Here is a 23,204-nt window from a genome sequence, read left to right on the forward strand (position 1 = left end):
TATGGAACTTAACTTCTTAGGTCATCAGTCGCCTAGAAATTAGAACTACTTAAACCTAACTAAACTAAGGACACCACACACATCCATGCCCGAGGCAAAATAATAAAACACAAGGACCAGTCACAGACGGTGCACCAGGAATCGACCTCTGAGTGATTCGGGCAAAATACAATTTCACGGGTGGTGAGATAGGTAGCCAAGAGCTGCATTCACTTCACAAGATGGTAATCAGACTAGTGGGAGTCTAACGGATGACTAATGATAATCCTGCTGAGGCTACCTGATGTCCAAAAAACCAAATACAAAGATGTAAAAATACGCCAAATCCAGAACCGGTGGTCTGGACTCTGTCCTCAGAATACTGTAATTTGAGCGGCCGCAACGGGAAAGGAATCATTACCACCAGAACAGAGGAATCGCCAACCAACCTACAATCAAGAAAACTGTCAAAACTACACGCCTCACCGGATAGCAGCGGCAAGGCGAGGAAACGTACACTACCGTTACATACATTTACCCCCAGGACAGGTAACTGGGGCGTTAGCGGCCACGAGGTAGGAAAAGTACCACTGGTTGAGCTTAACAATTAGTAACAACCTGAACGCAGTAAATAGTAATTAAAAGTTCAGGAAAGCTTATCAGATCTGCGTTTCCCAAGCACTCCACTCGCTGCTCTTCGCCTCGACAACACTGTGAGCAGCAACACGAACCCAAGTGACTGGAGAATCGCAAGATCTCGCAGTGGTGGAGGTTTATCTATTTGAATCAAAATTCACTCAACTTATAGCTTGCAGGGTCGGGTTACGACGAGGTCGTGCACCTTCGTGACCACAGGCCTTCGATCCGGCAGTCCATGCGGCCCGCTAGCTGTCCCGGCGTGTACTCGCACTACGTTGATCTGGCTCCTCCTGAGGCCTCAACCGAACTGCATACTGACAAGACACGGAAGAACAACGACGTCGCCCCAAAGATAGGGCTACAGTTAGTACATATCGATAGACACCGCTGTTGCCACTAGAGGACATACAACGCTTGCGAAACCAAGTGGCGCCAGTCAACACGAGAAGAAGACAAACATCTGCAACCATGTCAGCTAAACGATACGATGTGGCCTCCAACACAGGAGGGAAACCTACAAACAGCACCAACGCGAGCCGCAGCACGGATCAATGAATATGGTTTTCAGACACGATTTGACATAAGCCAGTGGGCTGGAAACGTGATAAGCGTGGCTTTGAGCTCTTACCTATTGCCGCACAAGTCTAATTCCCACTGTATCGTACGTTTCTTTGTAGTACCTTGTCTACCGTATTATTAAACGCTCTACTTGTTATTCAACGACGTCTATGGTTTCAGCATGATGGTACAAAGCCACTCTTTTCTTGTTTATTCGAATTACTTTCCTGAATCCTGGTTTTTACACCAGGTTTATTATCTGAATTAGACCATGAGCGTCTACACAACGTTGTGCCCTACAGCTCAACGTTATCATTTATTCAAGTTTGTGGTTCTACCTGAATTTAGAGTTGGGTGCCAGATTGTTTCCTTTCTAAATGTTTCCTTATTTTTCGTTCTTTCGAAGTGAGTAATTTCCATGCGAGTTCATGACCATAGTGTTGACCAAAGCTATTTACTCTCTCGCTCATCGTGTATAAGTTTGAGGTACAAGATGATATTTACGGGTTCTTCTTTCTGTGCCTGATATGATGGTACGAATGTGTGTGTGCGTATAAACATTTTATTTTCCTGTGTTCTCCCACGTCTTGAGATACAGTTATTAGTAGGGAGATGGGGCTCCTGGCGCAATTTTGATGTCAAATTGATATTTAAATGATAGATTTCAGGTATCAGTCGTCCTTTGTAATTTTTATTGGCAGAAACAGATTTCAGCTAGAAACTAGCCATTCTCAATGCACTATCACATGTAATGCCTGTTCCACAGTTCATTGAGTCTTCAAATGATAGTGCATTGAAAATGGCTAGGTTCTAGTTGAAATCTAGATCGGCCAATAAAAATTCCGAAGGACGACTGATAGCTGAAATTATTATATATAAGTCAAAATACCAGTCGCTCCGTGCAACATCCTCTGAATGGAGGGTAACCTGATCAAATTGATATGAAAGTTAACTATATTGATCACTTAATTACCACCACTCCCCTCATCCCCACCCCCTTACCCCAACCCCGCCCATGGATGACGTCATTCATTTTCCCCAAACAGCACTTAGGTCCTCTGCCCCTACTCCCTTGCCCCCTACACCTCCTGACACCTCCTCCTTCTCCTCTCCCATCTACCCTTTTGCTGGCAGTTCCGAATTTTAGCGGGAATTTGAAATTTTCGCAGAAAAATCGAATTTCCGCTGTAAAATGCAATTGTCAATTCGTAGTACGTAATTCTAACGGATATTGTTGACTGAAATTGTTTATAAAACGGAGATACGTGGTAGAAATCTAAAAAGAAGTTCATAGGATGTTAAATCGCTGAATTATGCACTGCAGAGAAAAGAAATTGCATTTCATAGTACAGGGATACCCTTATTTATCTTCTGATCACATCATATACTACAGTCGCTCCGCCGAGTGCTCCATGCCTATTTAATGCACAGTGGACTATCCAGTGCGATCATGTCTGTCCTGTAAGGTGTTTCAGTCGCACAGTGGCTTATCGATGAATGAGCAGTGACATGCCCTGCACCACGCGCCCTGCTTGGCGCAGTATCTGGTCAGCATCGGAACCACAGAAGCCGCCCATCAGGCTGGACCACAGCTTGCTCAGGCGACCACATGCACTGAGCCATCTCCTCTTGTCCCCCAACTGCCTCTCAGCGCCATACACCTACCCACACTAGGCCACCGCCCAGCCCTCTGCTTCTATTCAGCGCCACAAGGTGGAGCCCGCAGTGCCCAGCCAGCGATCAAAGAGAAATCGGTAGATGAACGTAATTTGAGCCACCATTCCCTAGGTGCATGGTGGTGGGCATCAACAACAAACAATAGACTTGTTTTCCAAGGTTATCATCTTCCCCCCACAGCTGTCTCCTAGTGAATACCAACATGTATTTCAAGGGATGCAGCTGGCAGCAGAAGTGCCAGGCTATCTGTCTGTTACAGAACGAACAAAGGCTGTTTTCCTAAATCACCTGCACTAAGTCTGCTTCAGTCAGAGCAACGATCTCCCATCCCCCAGGCTGGCGCTGTTGAAGGCTCCAGCATGCAGCAGCATCAACAAATGTCCTCTCCATTGCCTGGATGCTCCCACAGCAGCTCACCATCGCCGCCTCCTGCTTCTCTGGCTCTAACTGTTCACCCTCGTTGGCAGTGTAAGGTATGTGTGCCTCAGGGCATACCCCTCATCCCAGAAGGCGTCTCCTCCCCAACGCCATCATCCACTAGGTGGATGCTGATGTGACCTAGATGCAGTGTTAATGATAACGAACCTGTGGCCAGCAGTAGTGTTTCATCTTGTCCTCGATCAGATTAGTAGTATCATGACCCCTCTAGAACACTCAGGAGTTGCTATGGCCTTTGAGAGGCTTTATTATTCACTAGAATTGAGAATTATGGCTGGGGGGGGGGGGGGGGGAGGGGCTGTATCGTGACCCAGTCAGAATTTTAGAATCATGCCTCCTGGTGCTCGAGTCAGAGCGGGTCAAAGTCCTAAATGATTCGAAGTATAAAGCCATTAAGTGGAACACAGTATTCTGCTGTGAGTTTACTCAGACCCCCAAACAGCAGGGTGCTGCTGAGGAGAAATGCCTGCACTACGTTTGGGATAATAATGGCGTTCTTACCACCAGGTAAGATGCCTGTTTGTTGTATACACAGGCTTTGAATGTCTGATTGCCCTGTCACCCATTCTGGAGGTAATCCCTGAGCTTCACTTACCACCTTCGCACAAAAACACATACCCTATGCAACAGCATACCAAATTACTTTCTCTTATGATTCAAGTCTTATCTACTATGAATCTAATATCGGAGGTAATCCGGCAAGTTGCTTGCTCACCGAGTGTGAAAAACTCATGGGATGTTGACAGGCTTTACATCACCAATATCCCCATGCCCAACTCAGTGGAAGATATCAAATTATATAATTATATAATGCAGTTAACTGTAATATTTGTGGGCTGCCGTTAGATAGAAAAGCTGAAACGCTACAGAGACCACTGTCATCTTACAGGCAAGTTCTGCGGTGCAACTCACAATGCTAGTAATTTAAAGTATAAGTTACCACGACATATACCCAATTTATTTCGTAATTGAAGTGGGTATGATGCTCACTTCCTTGTTGAGCTGCTGGTTAAATTCGGCTGGGAAATAATCAGCTCTGTGTCCTGCCTGAGAGTGCTGAGAAATGTATTTCGTTCTCCAAACGACTAACACCAAAAGTTATGCTTTTATTCCTTGAGAAAATACTTTTTATGCAGGTGCCACTCCAGAAACTCAATGAAACTCTACAATCTCCGTACCCCAATGTGGAAAAGTTTCAGCTCGTGAGTAGGAAATGAGTATTCCCTCATGAGTATCTACACTCCTGGAAATTGAAATAAGAACACCGTGAATTCATTGTCCCAGGAAGGGGAAACTTTATTGACACATTCCTGGGGTCAGATACATCACATGATCACACTGACAGAACCACAGGCACATAGACACAGGCAACAGAGCATGCACAATGTCGGCACTAGTACAGTGTATATCCACCTTTCGCAGCAATGCAGGCTGCTATTCTCCCATGGAGACGATCGTAGAGATGCTGGATCTAGTCCTGTGAAACGGCTTGCCATGCCATTTCCACCTGGCGCCTCAGTTGGACCAGCGTTCGTGCTGGACGTGCAGACCGCGTGAGACGACGCTTCATCCAGTCCCAAACATGCTCAATGGGGGACAGATCCGGAGATCTTGCTGGCCAGGGTAGTTGACTTACACCCTCTACAGCACGTTGAGTGGCACGGGATACATGCTGACGTGCATTGTCCTGTTGGAACAGCAAGTTCCCTTGCCGGTCTAGGAATGGTAGAACGATGGGTTCTATGACGGGTTGGATGTACCGTGCACTATTCAGTGTCCCCTCGACGATCACCAGTGGTGTACGGCCAGTGTAGGAGATCGCTCCCCACACCATGATGCCGGGTGTTGGCCCTGTGTGCCTCGGTCGTATGCAGTCCTGATTGTGGCGCTCACCTGCACGGCGCCAAACACGCATACGACCATCATTGGCACCAAGGCAGAAGCGACTCTCATCGCTGAAGACGACACGTCTCCATTCGTCCCTCCATTCACGCCTGTCGCGACACCACTGGAGGCGGGCTGCACGATGTTGGGGCGTGAGCGGAAGACGGCCTAACGGTGTGCGGGACCGTAGCCCAGCTTCATGGAGACGGTTGCGAATGGTCCTCGCCGATACCCCAGGAGCAACAGTGTCCCTAATTTGCTGGGAAGTGGCGGTGCGGTCCCCTACGGCACTGCGTAGGATCCTACGGTCTTGGCGTGCATCCGTGCGTCGCTGCGGTCCGGTCCCTCCTGGTCGACGGGCACGTGCACCTTCCGCCTACCACTGGCGACAACATCGATGTACTGTGGAGACCTCACGCCCCACGTGTTGAGCAATTCGGCGGTACGTCCACCCGGCCTCCCGCATGCCCACTATACGCCCTCGCTCAAAGTCCGTCAACTGCACATACGGTTCACGTCCACGCTGTCGCGGCATGCTACCAGTGTTAAAGACTGCGATGGAGCTCCGTATGCCACGGCAAACTGGCTGACACTGACGGCGGCGGTGCACAAATGCTGCGCAGCTAGCGCCATTCGACGGCCAACACCGCGGTTCCTGGTGTGCCCGCTGTGCCGTGCGTGTGATCATTGCTTGTACAGCCCTCTCGCAGTGTCCGGAGCAAGTATGGTGGGTCTGACACACCGGTGTCAATGTGTTCTTTTTTCCATTTCCAGGAGTGTATATAGTGCGGCAGAACGCTACGAAACCAGGCTACCCAATATAACTGCATTTACCAGTATTCTCACTAGGGTTTCCATAATTGTTGTAGATTATGAGCATGCCATAAATGTCTGGCGGTAATTCGACATCGCCAATTTTGGTGAAATACGCAAGACTATACATGGACGCCGACGTATGCTTGTTTGCAGATGTTTTTGAAAATCTCAGAGTGTATGAATGGCCATGTACTCTCTGGACCCCACTTTTATTACAAGCCACCTGTTTTGTCCTGGGACATGATGCTCGAGACAACTGGGGACAGCATCGAACTTTTTACTGACGCTGATATGCTTTTCTTCTTTGTGTGCAGGATCTGTGGGGGATTTTTCCTGTGTGTCCATAGACATGTCAAGGCAAATAACCCATATCTACATGTGAGGATAAATACATCCCTCGATTCAAGTTAGGTTCTATATTTGGATGTGAATAACTTGCACGGGATGCTGTGGTGCAACCATTGCTGGTTGGAGGGTTTCAGTGGATGCCTGGTAACGAATTAGACGGATTAGAAGGAAATATAACGGGTCCGGCGGCTTATTCTGACGTAGTGTATGTGATGAAGGCAGACCTCATGTATCCTGTTTGTATGTATGAAGTGACAAGCAACTACCGTTACGTCCAGAGGAACAAGTTCCGCAAGGAAGCCCCATCCCTAAACTGACCATCACTGCTGGACACAATTAGAGGTACGCAATTTATTATCATAGTCTCCAGCAGTCATAGTCTTAATAAGTAGCATACTGTGTATGCATGAATATATAAGCGCCACGTGTATGGAGAAATGAAAATATTAATAACGTTAAAAATGTGCAGTAAATACAAAAAGGTTAAAAATTGGAGTAAAACCATCAAAAAAGATAAAAAGATTGTAAATTAAAAAATAGCTTTACCATATAGTCTCTCTTTTTCACTTCATGTGCATGTGTGATTGTGTGAGAGCACGTGTTGGAAAAGTTTTTAAGTTTCACCTACGGCTAGTTGTCCTAATCATACTCGTTTTAAGTGCGAATTCCACCCAATTTATTTTAGTTCAGCTGTTTGGGATGCACATTGTACGGCCATCGACTTTGTTATATTACTGCTTGAGGTGGAAAATGTTTTAGAGCCACTCAGTTCAATGTGTAAATTAAGTCTTCTGTTTTGATGGAATTTTCCTAATTACAGTAATAGTATTAGTGTAAGAGAAACTATACCTATGCAATAGCTGCACTGAGTATTGCAACGTAAAGTAAATAATTTTTTTAGCCAATAGTATTATTTGTTAAGCCAAGAACTGCAAATAAAAAATTTCAAACAGTAACAAGTAATGTGAATTTAAAAGGAATATTACTTCGTTTGTTGTAAATACTACAAGATTCGTGAATATAAAGCTGTATTACTGGTGTGAATATTCACGTCTGAACAAGAAAAAGATGTTATTCGTTACCGTAAGTCTTCATGTTATTTCACAAATCTCTACCCTTACAAATGTATATAAAGGCTACAGAAGATGTACAAGGTATTAGATTCAAACATGAGGAAGGTGACTTTTAAGATGGAGGAACTCTAACTATATGTAATGATTACATAGGACTTTACCTAACATGCTTCACGTAAAAGTTATGGGAAACAGATCGTGCATATAATTGTGTCCGCTTCCTAAGATATATAGGAAGCATGTCTGATATTATATCACCTGTGCTTGAACGAAGCCACAGACGTAGGATATGGGTAAAACTACATACTATCTAAGTGGGAGTTGTGTAGAAATAAATGGAAAAACAGAATGCGAGGTAAAAAATTAATTTATTTTAATTAATCCAATTTCAAAATAATTTTACATTTTCATAAGCAGACAAAACACTATTTTCACAGATCATCTTCTCCTTGAGCTCATGGACAGCAGGCCACCCGTAAAATTCCAGGTCTTCAATAGATGCAAACTTGAAGATTCGTAGCACCCATATGATTTTTGTCATAGACGATGTATCTGAATGATAGAATACCATGGTTTGTGACCAGTTTCATGATTCTAAGTCAAAGCCAAGCGCCCTATAGGTTTTTATGAGTGAGTTTTCGAGTATCAAAATATATGGCATATTTTGATCGAAGTAAATTACAAGCTTTCAATTTTTACACCGTCAAGGGCCTGTAGGTCTTCATGTTGTTGTTGTTGTTGTTGTGGTCTCCAATCCGAAGACTGGCTTGTTGAAGGTTTCCATGCTACTCAATCCTGTGCAAGCCGCTCCATCTCTTCAGTAACTACTGCAACCAAAATCCCACTGAGTCTTCTTATTATATTCATCTCTTGGTCTTCCTCTACGGTTTTTACCCCGCATGCTTCTCTCCAGTACTCAATTGGTGATCGCTTGATGTTTGATGTGTGCAACCTACCAATCCCTTCTTTTGGTCTGGTAGTATCACAAATTTCTCTTCTTCCCAATTCTCTTCAGTACCTCCTCATTGGTTATGTGATCTACCCATCTAATCTTCAGCATTCTTCTGTAGCACCACATATCAATAGTTTCTATTCTCTCCTTGTCTAAACTATTTATCGTCCATGTTTCACTAATATACACGGCTACACCCCATACAAATACTTTCAGAAAGGACTTCCTAACACTTAAACCTATATTCAACGTTAAAAAATTTGTCTTCTTCGGAGACGCTTTCGTGCCATTGCGTCTGTGTTTTATATCCTTCCTACTTCTGCCACCTTCAGTTACTTTGCTTCCAAAAGAGGTATACCCGTTTATTGCTTTAAGTGTCTCACTTCCTAATATGATTCCCTCAGCATCACCGAATTTAATTAATCTATCCGGCATTATCTTAATTTTGCATTTATTGATGTTCATCTTAGATCCTCCTTTCAAGATACTGTTCATTCAAAGCCAAAGTTGCTATGTCGTCTTCAAACCTCAAAGTTTTTATTCCTTCTTACTGGACTTTAATTCCTACTTCAATTTTCTCTTTTGTTTCCTTTACTCCTTGCTCAATACACTGATTAAATAATATAGGAGATAGGCTACAAGCCTGCCTTACTCCATTCTCAATCACTGCTTCCCTTTCGTGCCCCTCGACTCTTATAACTGCCCTGCGGTTGCTGTACAGATTGTAAGTAGCATTCTGATCCCTGTATTTTACGACTGTTACCTTTAAAATTTGAAAGGGAGTGTTCCAGTCAGCATTGTCAAAAGCTTTCTCTTAGTCTACAAATGATATAAACGTATGTTTGCCTTTCCTTAACCTATCTTCTATGAGAAGTCGTAGGGTCAGTATTGCCTCCCATGTTCCTACACTTCTCAGGAATCCAAAATGATCTCCTCCGAAGTCGGCTTTTACCAGTTATTCCGTTCGTCTCTAAGGGTCAGTATTGCCTCCCATGTTCCTACACTTCTCAGGAATCCAAAATGATCTCCTCCGAAGTCGGCTTTTACCAGTTATTCCGTTCGTCTCTAAATGATTCGTGTTAGTATTTTGAAGCTGTGAATTATTAAACTGATAGTTCTCTAATTTTCACAACTGCCAGTACCTGCTTTCTTTGGAACTGGGATTATTAAATTGTGCATGAAGTCTGAGGATATTTCGTCTGTCCCGTGCACCTTGATCACGATATGGAAGAGTTTTGTCATGGCTGGCTTTCCCAAGACTATCAGTAGCTCCAACGGACTGTTGTCTACTCCCGGGTCCTTGTTTACACTCAGGTCTTTCAGTGCTTTGTCAAATTCTTCCTCTTCCGTTTCCATAATATTGCCCTCAATTACATCTCCCTTGTATAGACTCTATATACTCCTTCCACCTTTCTACTTTCCCTCCTTTGCTTAGAACAGGCTCGTGAAGTTCAAATTTAGACATTCGTATGCGACATAAATTTGAACTTGGCACGCCTACCCGTTCCTGAGCAAGTGAGTTGCTAACAGTCGTTCTGTCCAACGGCTGGACAACAAAGCACTCCTACAAGTTCTCCGCTTTAATACTTTGAAGCACAAAATTTTAAAACTATATAATGCATTTCAAATGAAATGAAGTGGGTGTAACGATTCCACTGGTGTAAACGTTCAGAATTACCTGCGTACGTCAGTAAATTTTCCCAACTGTCCTGTATAACTTTTCAAATAAAAGGATGTCTATATATTTACTATTTCCGGATTTTTTTGTGCAGGGCCTGTCTCATCTGTGCACCATGTATACAACAGCATTCTCTAGTAGCAATATTGCACATCGTTAAAGGCAGGTTGGAGCTTCCGAAGTGCTCGTGTCCCGGATGGTACGCATGTGGCTGTAGGCGGCCAGCACGGCTCTCCACCGCGGGCAGTGGCCGCTGGGCGGTCGGCTCGACGCGGATCGGCCGCTCGCCAGGGCTGGCGGGGCGCTGCTGCTGAGCGATAAGGGCGGCGGGGCGCCGCCTGACGTGTGTCTCAGACACGCACTAATGGAGTCTGCCGGCTGCCGGCGACGGCGACGGATGGCGGCCGCCAGAACTGCCCTCTCAGAGGCGGTAATTTCACCCTCCACACTGGGGAGGTCGCTGCCTGGGACACAGTCCACTTAGTTGGCCCCCACTGGTTCTCCACCTACTTACTGGAACACTGAATTAACTATTAGGCTAGTGCATAAGTTCGTAGTGGCTTTGTTTTGCATCTTGCTATTTCGACTGCTATGGGTCAGAGACAGCAAAGGACCTGCAAGAGCAGCTGAACGGAACGGACGGTGTCTTGAAAGGAGGATATAAGATGAACATCAACAAAAGCAAAACTAGGATAATGGAATATTGTCGAATTAAGTCGGCTAATACTGCGGGAATTAGATTAGGAAATGAGACACTTAAAGTAGTAAAAGAGTTTTGCTATTTGGGGAGCAAAATAACTGATGATGGTCGAAGTAGAGAGGATACTAAATGTAGACTGGGAATGGCAAGGAAAGTGTTTCTGAAGAAGAGAAATTTGTTAACATGGAGTATAGATTTAAGTGTCAGGAAGTCGTTTCTGAAAGTATTTGTATGGATGATAAATAGGTTGGACAGGAAGAGAATAGAAGCCTTCGAAATGTGGTGCTACAGAATAATGCTGAAGATTAGATGGGTAGATCACGTAACTAATGAGGAGATATCGAATAAAATTGGGGATAAGAGGAGTTTGTGGCACAACGTGACTAGAGGAAGTGATCTGTTGGTAGGATACGTTCTGAGGTATCAAGGTATCACCAATGTAGTATTGGAGGGCAGCGTGGAGGGTAAAAATCGTAGAGGGAGACCAAGAGATGAATACACTAAGCAGATTCAGAAGGATGTAGGTTACAGTAGGTACTGGGATATCAAGAAGCTTGCACAGGGTAAGGTAGCATGGAGAGCTGCATCACACCTGTGTCATGACTGAAGACAACAACAACAACAACAACATGTGTTTATTTATCGACTGTTAATTTTATAGTGATTGGGGCTTGGACGCCATAAAATGGAGTGTCCAGTGGAGAAATAAGTCGATTTCGACATATGCGCCTGTCTGAGTTGAACAGGGGGATGACAGCATCACAGACAGCCAGGAATATTTGCACCATGTACACTAATAACGCCATTGGACAGAGCACGGCAAGATAGTGGTTTTCTCCTTTCAAAGCGGCTCCTTTTGACTTTGATAACTCTCCACGTTCAGAAAAATCTTCGGAGTTCAATGAAGACCTTTCAAACGACTTTATCCACAATGATACACGTCAGTGTGCTCGAGAACAGGTAAACGTGAGGAATTGCAGTCACTTTACAATAGTGCGGAATTTTAATGCAATACGTAAGGTTCAAAATTCGGGTGAATGGCTGCTGCATGCTATAAGCCGAAATCACAGAAACCGGAGGCTGGCCGCATGTGCTTCTCTGCTTGTTTGTCACTAATTGGCTCGTCAACAACACTGATTGTATCTATCCTGTATCATTACTGGTGACTAGAAATGTTGTCTTTGTGCTAACATGAGGAAAAGAAAGGAATTGTTGAGCCCAAAAAAGCAGCAACTGGCCATACAAAGACCTCCGCGCATCCACAGAAGATAATATTATTCATATGGTGAAAAATCGGTGGTGTGGTGTACTACAAATTACCTCCCAAAGAAATAGCTATCACTGCTGACATTTGTTGTGACCAGCTGTGACGTGTTGTACACGCAGTCCAAGAACAACGATCAGGAAGACCGAGTGGAGTGGTGCTACTCCACGACAACGCCGGCCCACATTAGGCTAGACTGACAAAAAACACTACACAGGAGTTGGGCTTGGAAGTCATTCTACACTCTCCCTATTCACCTAATCTGGCGCCTTTAGATTTTCACCTTTTCTGCCCTCTACTGAACATCCTTCAACGAACTTCCTTCCCGGATGAAAATGGCCTCTGAACACGGTACGACGAGGTTTTAGCCTCAAAACCACGAGTCCAAAAGGGTAAATAGGGAAGGGGAATACATTATCTATGTCTAAATTCTCTATTACCTGTATCTGCATTTTTTTACACATATGGAAAAAAATGCTATGAACTTGTGCTCCAACCCAATATACAGGGTGATTCAAAAAGAAAACCACAATTTCAAAAATGTGTATTTAATGAAAGAAACATAATATAACCTTCTGTTATACACCATTACAAAGACTTTTTAAAAAGGTTTTTTTTTTCACTCAAAAACAAGTTCAGAAATGTTCAATATGGCCCCCTCCAGACACTCGAGCAATATCAACCTGATACTCCAACTCGTTCCACACTCTCTGTAGCATATCAGGCGTAACAGTTTGGATAGCTGCTGTTATTTCTCGTTTCAAATCATCAATGATGGCTGGGAGAGGTGGCCGAGACACCATATCCTTAACATACCACCATAAGAAAAAATAGCTGGGGCTAAGATCAGGGTTTCTTGGAGGCCAGTGATGAAGTGCTCTGTCACGGGCTGCCTGGCGGCCGATCCATCGCCTCGGGTAGTTGACGGTCAGGTAGTTACGGACAGATAAGTGCCGATGTGGTGGCGCTCCATCCTGCTGAAATATGAATTGTTGTGCTTCTTGTTCGAGCTGAGGGAACAGCCAATTCTCTAACATCTCCAGATACTGTAGTCCAGTTACAGTAGAACCTTCGAAGAAAAAGGGACCAAAAACTTTATTGGCTGAAATGGCACAGGAAACGTTCACCTTAGGCGAGTCACTTTCATACTGAGTTGTTTCCCGCGGATTCTCAGTGCCCCATATACAGACATTGTGACGGTTGACTTTCCCGTTAGTGTGGAAAGTTGCTTCATCACTAAACACAACCTTTGAAACGAAAGATTCATCTGTTTTCATTTGAGCAAGGATAAAATCACAGAAATCGATTCTTTTAATCTTATCAGCTGCAGACAGTGCTTGAACCAATTTCAGACGTTAAGGTTTCATAACTAACCTTTTTCGTAGGACTCTCCATACAGGTGATTGTGGAATTTGCAGCTCTCTGCTAGCTCTGCGAGTCCATTTTCCTGGGATGCGAACAAATGCTTGCTGGATGCGTGCTACATTTTCATCACTCGTTGTCGGCCGTCCAGAACTTTTCCCTTTGCACAAACACCCATTTTCTGTAAACTGTTTATACCAACGTTTAATACACCACCTATCAGGAGGTTTAACACCGTACTTCGTTCGAAATGCACACTGAACAACTGTCGTCGATTCACTTCTGCCGTATTCAATAACACAAAAAGCTTTCTGTTGAGCGGTTGCCATCTTAGCATCAACTGACGCAGACGCCTAGTCAACAGCGCCTCAAGCGAACAAATGTACAACTAAATGAAACTTTATAGCTCCCTTAATTCGCCGACAGATAGTGCTTAGCTCTGCCTTTTGTCGTTGTAGAGTTTTAAATTCCTAAAGTTGTGGTATTCTTTTTGAATCACCCTGTATATGGAATATTGCGCAAAAATGAATGATATATCTTCATCATCTCTGAAAGAAATTACAGTGACACATTTGTCCAAGTTGAAGGAAGGTAGTATCTCAGACAAGATTGCATTTGTAACACTTATTTACGATGACCGGTTTGGGTAAAATAGAGTGGCCATCATCTGATCACGGTAAAGGTTAATGCAAGTACCGAACTCCAGTTAAAGATGTACTTCATATCTCAGTTAGTTGGCTAGTTGACGTAAGTTGATGTTTCACTAAATTACTGGTTTTAATTTTGATGTGCCAAAACATCTTGCATCAATTGTCCAGTTAATTAAGATGTAGAACATGTTTATAGCTCTAATTGGTTACTTCCACTACGCTTTACCGAGATCAGATGATGATAACTCTGTTTTATAGGAACCACACATCGTAAATAAAGATTTAACAAATGTGATCTTGGCTGAGAATGTCTTTTCCTTCAAGCTGAATATTTATCACTTACAGATCGCCCCTTTATACTCAATATAAGCAAGTTAACAGAGAAATTTTCTTGCGAGTAGTATTTGTTCTGTGATCTTGTATTATCTTCCAGTGGAATTATTCGTTAAGGATAGAAGAATATCATGGGCTGCTAAAAGTCGAGGTGACCCAGCCATAGCACACTTGATGTGAGCTGTCTTTCTTTTTCTTATTTTCTTTCATTCCGCAAGCTGCGACATATTCGCGGATTAAATCAGTGATCCAGGAAGTGTAGATTAAGTTTTTTTTTTCTCTCACTTATCACAAAACTTAATGTAAACTTTGATGTGCATTTACAGCCAAGTAACAAAATTGCTTTTGGGATACGTAATCTCCACAAAGCGCAAAAAGGCCGTGCTCTCAATTTATTGGAACAGTCACATTTCTAAGGAAACGACTACAACGTTCAATGGGTTGCGCTTTAGCTAATAATGTTTAACATTAGTAATTTCTTTATTTGTTGTTAGTTCATATACCGTTGTCCCATGAAGTTATATTAATGCGAGAATATAAGTAACATAATGCTGCCTGCAAGAATTGTTTAAAAACAGTTATAAAAATGTGGTTTGACAGCACAGTTAAAGCATTTCAGCAAAACTTGAACAATAAACATTTGAAAAATACGTGAAAACACTGTACACCACAGAAGATACACCGACCATTAAAAACCGAGCACTGTACACTTCCACGGGAAAAGGACCTCCACTGGGATGGCAGAATATAGATGAAAAGAAACTTTGGTATGGAGGGAGTTTGGAGAGTGGTGATGATGAGGTTTGAGGACTGGCGAGAGGTGCTGACGAGACGGGGGTGGCTGTGAGGGACAAGCAGATAGGGGTAGCTGATATTAGGACGTATATATTTGTGAGGGGAAGGGGTTCGGGTGGGGGGGCCAAGGAAAGTGGGAAAACAGTTTGGAATGGGGAGTAGAGGAGGAGAAAGACCTCGCTGGGGGGACGGGCGGTGGGGTGTGGATTGGATAGGGTGGATTCAGAGTTAGTAGGACCGTTATACATCTGGGAGGAGTATGTGGTCAAGAAGAGGTAAACGGTTGAAATTTGAGTGGGAGAGGACGTGGAGGGCATGTACGTGGGTCGGAAATGTAAGTAGAAGCGCGGCAGCACTGTAGGATTTGAATGGAGAAGAACACAATATGATTGTCGGAGTCGAGTTTAGGGATGTTGTTCAACGTGAGTGAGGAGAATTGGGAATTTAATGAGTTGGTAAACGATCATTGTGGTAGACGGTAAGCGTATGTGGAAAGCGAGGTGAAAATCATGGTCTTCTAGGATCCATTAATTATTGAACACCTCTCACATGTATATTTAGCTATGTCGTCACCCTTGGATAGAGTGAATCACATATTGATTTTATCTTCGTCTCTTGATCGCATTACTCTTGTATTTGATGGTCCCTTCTCGGATTACATAATGAATTTCATTGACAGTATGATCTAATTTATTCACTGATAAAATGTTTTACTATCCTCTCCTTGGTACGACACATCAGGAACTAAGAGGGTATCTTTGGCGGTTAAATTCCTCCGACTACTTCTCGTCTATGCTGCATTCTGACTGCTACGACAATAGAGGGCGCTGATCGCTTATTTCAGCACTTTGTTTCATACATTTGGTTTTTCTCTATAGTTATTTTGTTAATCTTATTATTTTTTTACATCCGTAAGCTTCATCTTGTCTACGTTATCATATATTTTATTTTACGTTATCATATATTTCAACGAAAATCGCCGCAAAAGTGTCCCGGAATCAGATATTGTCACTTTTCCTTTCCAACGGTTTTAAAGTTAGCTTTATCCGTATTGCATTTGTTACATTTTATCACTGGAATAACATATACACCACTTGAACCAAGTATAACTTTTAGATATTGTATTTTTCATTTTATTGCATTTTGTACATTTATAAACCTGACGAATATGAATAAGGTTACAGTAGTGTTCTCTAACATGCCTATGACACAGGTATATTTTGTGGCAATTGTATCTCAGTTTGTTTTGAACAGTAGTGCAGATAACAGAATTTCTCTGCCGGCACTCTGGCCTAGTTTATACCGCGTTTTAAATATCAGCAACGGAACAAAGCTGATTTTGCGTGTATTTCTTGACGACGTCACTATGGATTCATTATATTGGGATTTCTAAAACAGTTACACCTTGTCATATTTCACGCGAATGTTTCCACATCAATGTAAGAAATACATTTTATTATGCCATACCTTATTGTTTTAAGATGTAAACTGTTCACTAGTTGTATTTGATTTCCCATGGTGTACTGCAGGTCTGAAAATGTTCATCGCCAACCGAAGACCAAAGACAAAAAGTTTTGTGATCAATAAAGGAAATGAAAGGTTCTTTTACTACCATCAGCCTTCAGATTGGTTTGATGCGTAACGCAATGACTTCTGTGAGAACCCCTTTAATTAACGAATTGCACTTATTAGCAACGTCTTATAGTATTTATTGGGTACACTGCAATCTCTGTCTTCTCTTACAGCATGTGCGTGCTACGGCTCCCTCAAGTTCCATGAAGATTTTTTCAGATGTCCTGTCAACCGTCCCTTCTTCTTATTGGTGTTTTTGACGTATTCATTTCCTCGTTCATACTGTGAAGGGTCTCCCTGTTTCTTATCTAAACAGACCACTTCCTTTCAGCACTCTTCTGTAACACCTCATCTCAAACGGTTAGTTTCCTTGCACACGACGGATGCAAGGTTAAAACGAATAGCAATCTTCATCAAGATCAATAAACAAATAAAGCACTCAGATATTTTACTTAACGATTTAAGTATAGAGTATCAGCAGCCAGTTAAGTCCCATACTGCATTCTCAAAAACGGATTTAGCACCGCATATTGCGAATTCGGTGAGAATTGTTAAGTACTTAAAGTCTGATGCGGTAGGGAGTTTGCCAATCACTTACTCATTCCCATTACAACACACCATACACGATTTCCGTATACCAGGCAACTTATAAATACGAGAAACTTTCCTGTACAAGTGCCAGCTCCCCACTGACACATTACTACCAGAATTTAACAGCATGCAAACCAGTTCATGACTCTAGGTAGGGCACACGTACGGTAGCTCAGGCTGTGAGAGAGCCCTGACCTTACGGCAACGAGTTTTTGATCCCTCGCAGAACCTTACAATGGACTGCGCCCACACGGTGTCGATCCTGTCCCCCTTTTTCTCGCCGTACTGTGCCGTCCCCACCGAGTACCCCAACTGGTTGCACCGGAAACATGTCCTCGCATTATTACATTTGACAGTTGATCACACCGGGCAGCTGATCTGTGCTCCCATCTTCTAGAAACTGGTTATGCTAGAACGATCTTTCCATCGCTAAAAAGGACATTTTTCGATAGTCCTCACCAGCCTAACTCAGAGAAGATCCAGGACTTACTACAAAATAAAGTCTGCGACCTGCATCCAATCTAAAATGTTATTAACAGCTGCTGATTCAGAAACATCAATGCACGACACTATCAGCACAGTGCATACATCTTCGATATACTGCGTAAAAAATTCACCATGTCCTTGAACTCGATAAAAATATTGACTCGCTAAGTGAAGGCAGCACTGACTACACACATTTGGCTCCAACAACATCCTTTGAAACGCGCTCAATGTTTCCCACGCACAAGAGCTTCCAAAACAATTATAAAGAGCTCCCCACAAGTCAGAGGGTAAGTAGCCTGAAAAATTATCGCATCAGCAATGCGTAAGATAGCCACTTGGTCTTCCCAAGCTCACAGTTAATGATAAAACGTTGATCACTTGTTCATTAATGTCAATAGATACGTTGGCGATGCCGTGCACCAAAGACCAGAGGATTTTGAGTAACTTAATAAATATCTTCCACCCTTCTACCTGGCCCCACCCAGTTGACTCAGACATTTGTTGTTGATCGGCCTGCCCAGGAAAGAAACCCTCATCCCCATCAACGTTCTGCTGCCAATTGAGCAAGCTGCTCTCAAGACCCATTGCAACCATCTGCTTAGGCAGCTTTCACATTCTGCCGCCCTGGTAGTGACTCGATACTGTACTGGGATGTGTTGCGTGGAATTCCGTCGCCACCCAAACATATTAAGTATAATTCTTTGCCTACATTGATCTATCATACTACTTAAGTAACAATATTCCAATTATACAGTTACAGTTAGGAAAAAACATTACATAGCAGAAGCAGTTAGAATTTTCGTTAGAAGCTGGCAGCAGTAGATATGTAAGGGAGGGCGACTTCACATATCTGTACTTAATTGTAGGAAAGACGGTACATTCTACGGACAAGATGTTGAGACGAATTTATCAATACACCCACACAGGAGCAATACTGCGCGAGCAAGAAACGTATTGGAAGAAACTGGCGAGGGAGCATTGGACACCATTTCAAGGAAATAATGCTTGTAAACTACGATTTACAACTATTAAATGGATTGTTCATGTTTGGCACTGTGGAGGGTTGTCTGAATGTATTAAATTGTGTCGAATTGTGAGTGTTGTATTTAAAAAGGAGAAACATTTTATTTATCAGTCCGGAGTATTGTTCGCCATAGCACCTACAAATATATAGGTATTTTGGAAAGAGGATTGGTTCCTAAATACCTTGTTATTCCATAGGTCTTAAGAAAAAAGCATTGTGACAAAGAAACTTAAAGATTTCGAGTATAAACCATGTAGATAGCGGTAGTATTGTAACTTGATTGTTCTAAACCTGTATAGAAATGTACACGGCTCACACATTGCCACTAGGAATGAGCAAAACCATTCTATTCAAGGCTTGGAGTGAACAATTTTTATTTTATTACTCACCACTAACCATTCGCTCATTAAAATACATGAATGAAACATACCTTCTCTGTTCCATTCGAGACCACTGTCTCTGGATTTACACCTTATTTTAACCTTTTTCAGAAAGAAAATACGAAGAAGATTAATAATTTTCATTTACGTACCTCATAGTTTTATGGTTTCTGGAAAGTTATATATCTATTTTCAGTAAAAATTAAAAGTAGCACAATAGATTCTGAATAAGAGTGTGAGAGGCTATAAAAAGAGACATTCTTCGTTCTATTTCATAATGTTATGTAAAACAAAATGTAGTATGGAAACTCTAGCATAAGTAAACTCAAGTTTCTAATTCCTGAAAATTGCCTACAGTTGTTATATACAGTTAACGTAACAATATATGTTTAGTTTTACAACTGCTACAGATCCCACGTCAAGGCTTCCTTTGCGCTGACTGACAGTATACTCAAACATCTTCCAAACTGAAGTGTTCCCAACCCTTGTAATGGTAATTGCTTAGTGACTGATCTTCCTCTTAAATTTTTTGTGTTTCAGAAAGATTTCTTAAGGCAAATTGACTTTGCGCTTTTGACCACATCAACATTTTTCTCTGTTGTCTTTTGTATTGTGTGTTGCACAGTGGGATGTTACGAAGGTGTAAATCATGGGATGTATGAAAGGTTCAAAAGCATAGCAGCTGATTTCGTATTTGAAGCATTGCCCACTATATTGAATGTAATTTTAAACTCGAAATTATATTTGGTCCAAGCAGTGTTTAGCCGATCTTAAACAATCTCTGCAGTGTCTTTCTTCAGATTAGATGCACTCGAGATTGTATGACTTTAACTGAATCTTATAATCTGCAAAATATGCCTTGAATGCATGTAGACTAGCGTCATTCATTGTTGTTGTGCGCCTGTCGTTGGCCATAATTAACAAATCTACTAATGTCATTAACTGTAACTAATGACAATATTAACACCAAAACTGATACAGTCCTGTAAACACATTGTTTGTAACCTATTTCTGTGGCATAACATCATGTCTAGTAAGTAGATGAATGTTAACAAACTTAAAAAACTGGTTGTACTTAAGTTTGATCTCATATTTAGATTTTTTCATTACTTTGTATTGCTTTTAGTAGATGCTTGAATATGACATAAATGCAGAAACTGCAGTAGTGAAATGAAAACAGTCACATCTGAAAGTTAATATGATATCAACCGAAGAATTTAGAAGATATTTTGGCCCATAGTACATGAAATAATTAATTTTATTTAATTTTATCAGCTTTATGGCACTGACAGATATACTTGAGTGTTGTTGCATACGAAAATTGGTCGGGGCAGAGAGTGTCGTCAAAGAAATCAAATCACAATCTGGCAGGCCGGCAACAGATCGAGATTCATTTTCATTTGCTCAATTGAGACGACTGAGAGCTTCATATGAAGTGCAACAATGATTCATGAGAAACATTTTCTGTGCATTTTGCAGAAGAATCATCAGTTGATTGTGAACTCACACCAAAGGCAAAGTGACTCGTAGAAAAACGTAACTACTCTTTTGACCGCATCAACATTTTTCTCTGTTGTCCTTCGTATTGTGTGTTGCACAGTGAGATGTTACAAAGGTGTAAATCGTGGGATGTATGGAAGGTTCAAAAGCATAGCAGCTGATTTTGTATTTGAAGCATTGCCCATTATATTGAATGTAATTTTAAACTCGAAATTATATTTGGTCCCAGCAGCGTTTAGCCGATATTAAACGATCTCTGCCGTGTCTTTCTTCAGATTAGATGCACTAGAGAATGTATGACATGAACTGAATCTTATCATGTGCATAATTTGCCTTGAATGCATGTAGACTAACGTCATTCATTGTTGTCCACCTGTCGTTGGCCACCATTAACGAATCTACTAATGTCATTAACTGTAACTAATGATCTTATTATCACCAAAACTGATACAGTCCTGTAAACACATTGTTTCTAACCTATTTCTGTGGCATAGCAACATATCTAGTATGTAGATAAATGTTAACAAACTTCAAAAATTGATTCTACTTACTTTTTATCTCATATTTAGATTTTTTTCATTACTTTGTATTGTTCTTAGTAGATGCTTGAAAATGACATAAATGCAGAAACTGCAATAGTGAAATGAAAACAGTCACATCTGAAAGTGAATATGATATCAATCGAAGAATTTAGAAGATATTTTGGCCCATAGCACATGAAATAATTAATTTTATTTAATTTTATCAGCTTTATGGCACTGACAGATTTACTTGAGTGTTGTTGCACGCGAAAATTGGTTGGGACCGAGTGTGTCGTGAAAGAAATCAAATCACAATCAGGCAGTCCGCTAACAGATCGAGATTCATTTTCATTTCCACAATTGAGACGACTGAAAGCTTCATCTGAAGTGCAACAATGATTCATGGGTAACATTTTCTGGATATTTTGCAGAAGAATCATCAGTTGATTGTGCACTGACTCACACCATTCCTGAGGCAATGTTGGATGCTAGGAATTTAGCCGTGTCCTCAGGTTTAACGAAGAGCCAGATGAAAATATGTTGCTGATAGTAATGGAAAAGTCTTTTTTTGGTGCATTTTGATAAAATGATACCATATAACACTTGAAACTCTTCTACGCCAAAGGGTCATGGTTGTTTCATATCCTATAGCTTTGGAAAATATGTTGTACTAAAAAATTTTAATACGTACTGTGAAGATCCGCTTTTTAAATAGTAACTGCTTAAAAAAGAAGAAATGTATGAGCAGTGCATTCTGTAACCTCTAAATGCTTGAATGTACATGTAAAAATTTAATAATGTGATGTAAGTACCGCTACTGTACTAGTAAATGACATCCACAGCAAGTTAGACTTGCATGAAGGGTGGTGAGTAAAAGATTCAACAGAACTGTGAGCTGACTTTGTGAACGAGCCAAGAACGCTGTAATCCGAAACAGTGAGTGAGCCAAGAGTGCAGTGATTCAGCAACGACTTCATGCTGGATCCAAAGCAGCAGGGGAGCCAAGAACTTCTGCTGTGCAGAGCATCGTCTCTTACGGTAAAGTATGAAATGGGCTGATAGGACTGCTGCTTACAACCTGTCTTTTCAAATCAGAAGGGAGAATAAAAGGAGAGAAAGTGTTACGTGCTTAAGGGAGTCACGTTTCCTTGCTTTATATTCTTTGCATGGTTGACAGACACAAAGTAAGGTATATGACACATTATATATAGCATATTGTTTTGCTACAAAGTCACTGTCATAGTGACTAAATCAGGACGTTGAGTGTGCGAACTAACACTTTAAAGATGTTCGGTCTGAAATGGAGTTTCTCTTCGTCGAAATGTCTTGGCTCAGACTCTTCTAGGTGTTGAACCGCATGTGTCGCATTACATTCCCTATATTAGACACTTGTGGCCCTTTGGTTAAATTGTCTGGCTGATGGAAAGTTTGCGCAATTGTATGAAACATACAAAATTAATATAACATATAATAACAGTAATAATATCGGGAGCTAAATTAACGACGTATAAATAATGTAGGCCAAACGGTCGCCATTTGGTTAGAATAACGTTTATTCCGAAAGCAAACTAACACTGGAGCATATATCCTTTTTACACAGTTCGATCATTCACAATCTCATCGCGAAATACAAGTCCAATACTCCACCTCCTTATTAGCCGTGCACATCTCGTGTTCAATCCACTAATTGTTCGTCATCTTCTATTATAGTAGTGCCACTTCGTTTTCTTATTCCATTTCGGGCGTCACTAACTTCCTGCCTTACTTGCCCGTGAGTGACAGCTGCATCGCGTATCGATAAGCACACTGTCGTACCATCTTTGGAGCGACCGATGGTATTTCCCGGTCGTCGAGTGACGGGTAATGAGTGACTGGGAGACGCGCCAGCAGTGCAGTCGCGACGGAGCAACAGTCGCAAGACGGACCAGCAGTCCAGCCGGTCGGTTGGAGTGGAGCAGCAAGCAAGCCCCCGTCGTGCGAGGTC

The sequence above is a fragment of the Schistocerca serialis genome, chromosome 8 (assembly GCF_023864345.2).
Source record: "Schistocerca serialis cubense isolate TAMUIC-IGC-003099 chromosome 8, iqSchSeri2.2, whole genome shotgun sequence".
In the NCBI taxonomy this organism is placed as follows: domain Eukaryota; kingdom Metazoa; phylum Arthropoda; class Insecta; order Orthoptera; family Acrididae; genus Schistocerca; species Schistocerca serialis.